Genomic DNA, 3,977 nt, shown 5'->3' with positions numbered 1-3,977 from the left:
AGCGTGGTGTACCTAATAAAGTGGCCGGTGAGTATATGTCATCCATTGGTTTAAAATAAATGGGTCAGTTTTTCTCATACCTACTCTTTTTCACTGTTTGATCTGATCAAGATTTTTCTAAGATTTTACACTACAAAATAGGTAAAAGTGTGTGACTTGCACTGTTACAGTAACGGGTCAATATCGGTATCGGACATTTCTCAAAGTTGTAATATCGGTATCGTATCGGAAGTGAAAAAGTGGTATCGGGACATCCCTACTACTGTATGTATACTTTTAATAAATCGATGGTGTCATTTTAAAGAACAATGCTGCAGATAATACATGTTTTTGTGTTCACGATACTGTTCACACTTGGACTTGTGATTCTGTGCATCATCACAGATTGTGACTACAGCTACAGAAGCTGTAAATTCACCACCAACATCCTTTATCAAATCTCAACAAGTCATTTTTTTGAATCAGTTAACTTAAATAAGTCTTTCAAATAAGGCCATGAGTGGCGCATTTCTTCCATGGTGGAATCTATTTTGGGCGTGCTGCTGCTGCTGCAGCTCCAGCAGGTGATACAGAATCACTCCGCTTTTCTTGAAGGAGGGTCTAATGGTACTTTCCTGCTTTGTAGCGGTTCAGTTGACCAATTACAGCAATTCCCCTCTCGTCATTAATTACTTTCAAACTAAGAAAAACAAACAAACTAAAAGAAAATAAACGTAATGCGATGTGTCATGAATGTAATTTGTAATTCAACGCGTTATACAGAAATGTAGTGGAGTAGAAAGTACAGATACTTAATGTGAAATGTAGTGGAGTAAAAGTCAAAAGTACTCATGATGAAATCTACTTAAGTACAGATACATGAAAAATGTACGTAAGTACAGCAACAAAGTTCTTGTACTTTGTTACATCCCACCACTGGTTAATACTTGGACATTCAGCCTCTGAGCCCTGACATGAGTCCTTGGGGCTGTGGGTGTGAGGAACTCAGCTGAATGTCAGAGCTGAAGTTGAGGGAGAGAAGCTGTTTTGTTGCTGCGTCTTGATTCCTGTTGAACATTAACGTGACGATAAAGGAACAGCCAATCTGTGTTCTTGTCCGTGAGTCCACAGAGCTGTGAAGAAGCTGAGTGAGACGAGAGCAGAGCTTAGCTGGGACTGAACCATGGCCCACTGCACAAAAGTTGGTCTCTCTACCACTAGACAACAAGAGAGTGGGCTGCCCTCTATCTCAGTCATTCCCAACCTGGGATGCATGTATCCCTGTAGCATATTACAGGGGGTACGTGGAAAAATTCCCCAGGTGTGTAAAAAAAAATAGGACTGAGGTATGTAGGGCCGTATGATTTCTGCAATGTGAAAAATGCAGATGGAATCAAAAAACGGACACAAAATGGAATCCTGTATAAAAACGCGGAATCTCACAGAATTTGCTCATTTGGGCGAGTTTCTGATGGGTTTTGGATGCTGCTGCTTCCTTCACCTGCCATTACCTGGTTTATAAATTTAATTACTTATTCACTTTCAAGGCAACATTTTTTATCTTTTGTTTGATTAGAGTTGAAAAGAATAAAATGCCTGAGAACTAAACGTTAAAGGGAATTAGATAAATAATTTTCTTTTAATAATCTGTTATTATACATTACAGTTTTGGAGAATCATCATTACATTTGACAGAGGGGGTACTAGTAGTATGACAAAGTGGCTCAGAGGGTACACAAGTTTAAAAAGTTTGGGAACCACTGCCCTACTTAACAAAAGCATTCATGTGAAACAGTAACCATGACCACATGTTCAGAGCACTCATGCTTTCTTTGACTTCTTATCGAGTCCCTGATTGTTTCTATCCTCCAGGACTGACTTGGCTCTGTACTCTACAATGTCCCGCACTTCTTCACACTCGGTTCATTTAACAAAACAAACTTCTTCAGCTTTCTCTGTTCTGCACATCACTTCAGCCCCAGCTGTTTAACTTTTTATTGAAACACAGCATTTTTGCAGGAACATCTCCACTTTTAAAAGCGAGTGAGTGAAAATAAAGTTGGTATTTTGTAATTAATTATTTATTACTCCTTGAATGTGCTCATTATTATTGTCAGTCACAAACAAACTTACACCTCTTTCAAGAACTTTTTATTTTTTTTCACATTCTATTATTACAGCATTTGTGAGTGTTTTTCTGTGTGACAGCAGAGAAATGCATATAAACCTGAACGAAAAGCAACGACTCAAAAACGGACAGAGGCTTTTGTAAAGAAGTGCAGCAGAGTCTTATCAGAAGTTTATGATCCCTGCGCAAGCAGACAGAGACCCACTACAGCCCTCCTGGACCTGAATGGTTTGTTTCACGTGTCCTCATCCTCCAGCCTTTCTTTGAGGCAGCAGCTCAGTGCAGAGGAAGGAGCTGGGCCTGATTGCTGAGGACATCATTTAACCTGAGCTGGTCTCTGGGAACATCCAGATCAGAACGCCACGGAGGCAGATGGCAGCCATCCTGAGACCCCAACCTTCAAGGTTGAGCATCAGTCCATGGGACTCTTCGTAGCTGATCTACAGTTGAAACTGAGAACCCAAACTCAGGAGGATCAGCTGGTTTGGAGGTGCAGAGCCAGCAGGATTTCTTTGGAGACGGCTGAGAAAGATGACAGCCATCCTCTGACCAGAAACATCAACATAGAGGAAGAATCTGTGGGTCTGTTGGTAGGTGAAGCCCACTTGAATCCACGGACCCAGACTGACGAGGAGCACATGAATGTGTTGGTTCACGTTCATGTTGAACATCCACATGAGCAATGTTCGTAGGATCTGTTCGTAGTCAACATGTACACGAATCCACGAACTCAGACTGATGAAGAGACGCTGGTTCGTTGTTAAGTGTTGGTTCACATTTGACAACATGAGCGAAGCTCGTAAGATCTGTTCGTAGTCAACATGTACACGAACTCAGACTGATGAAGAGACGCTGGTTCGTTAAGTGTTGGTTCACGTTTAACAACATGAGCAAAGCTTGTAAGATGTGTTCGTAGTCGACATGTACATCAATCCACGGTCCCAGTCTGAAGACGAGACGACTGTTCGTGTTCATCGTTGCGTGTATGTTCACGTTGAACATCGTCAGGAGAAATAGTCGGATGAAGATGACAGCCAACACAAAGTTGAAAGTTGGGCATGGGTCCAGAGGTGTAATGAGGGTTAAGGGAATGCTTGTGAGTTTATATTGTGGTGCTGAGGTGGGCGTGTCTATACGTACCGTAGATTTGGACCCGGCGGTTGCTCCCAAGTCAAAAGAGGAGTGCGTGTGGATTGAACCAAGATAGTCCAGGTGAAAGGTACTGACTTTATCCACAAGGCCATTAAAGCAGCAGTGTCAGAACTCGTCTGCTGTAATTAAAATGGTTCCAGTGTGATACATGATACATGACAAACAGTGTGTTTGATATCACTTGGTGATTCATGTTCATCGTGAGAATGTGGTGGAGCCTGGTGTATACCAAGTGCAAACTGTTTTACATTGATACTTGTAAATTCAGAGACACAGTGAGGGAAATAAAGACAAACGGAATTGTGCTGTTAGTTGAAGTGAATGTGAGAACTTTGAGTTGCTCGTTGTAGAACACGGAGAGAGACGAGGAGAATCCTCGGAGCCGTGTCGTTGCTGTGAGATATGGTGGAGAACGAGGACGTCCAGGATTGCGTCCTGTCAGCATGTTGTTCAGAAGCTGAGTGAGGCGAGAGCAGTGTTGCTGCACCATGTGAGTCTGGAGCTGGATCGAACGAGGGCTGGCTGAACAAAAGTTTGGTGCCCAACCACAAGACTATCTGAACAACAGAAGAGAAACTGTGCTGTACTAAATACAACCATTCAAGTGAAACACTGGCTGTGACCACAAGTACAGAGCCCTCATGCTTTCTTTGACTTTTTATTGAGTCCATGATTGTTTCTATCCACCAGGACTGACTTGGCTCTGTACTCTACAATG

This window comes from Austrofundulus limnaeus, unplaced genomic scaffold, assembly GCF_001266775.1.
Source record: "Austrofundulus limnaeus strain Quisiro unplaced genomic scaffold, Austrofundulus_limnaeus-1.0 Scaffold8, whole genome shotgun sequence".
Lineage (NCBI taxonomy): Eukaryota > Metazoa > Chordata > Actinopteri > Cyprinodontiformes > Rivulidae > Austrofundulus > Austrofundulus limnaeus.
Note: the sequence above shows the minus strand (reverse complement) of the source record.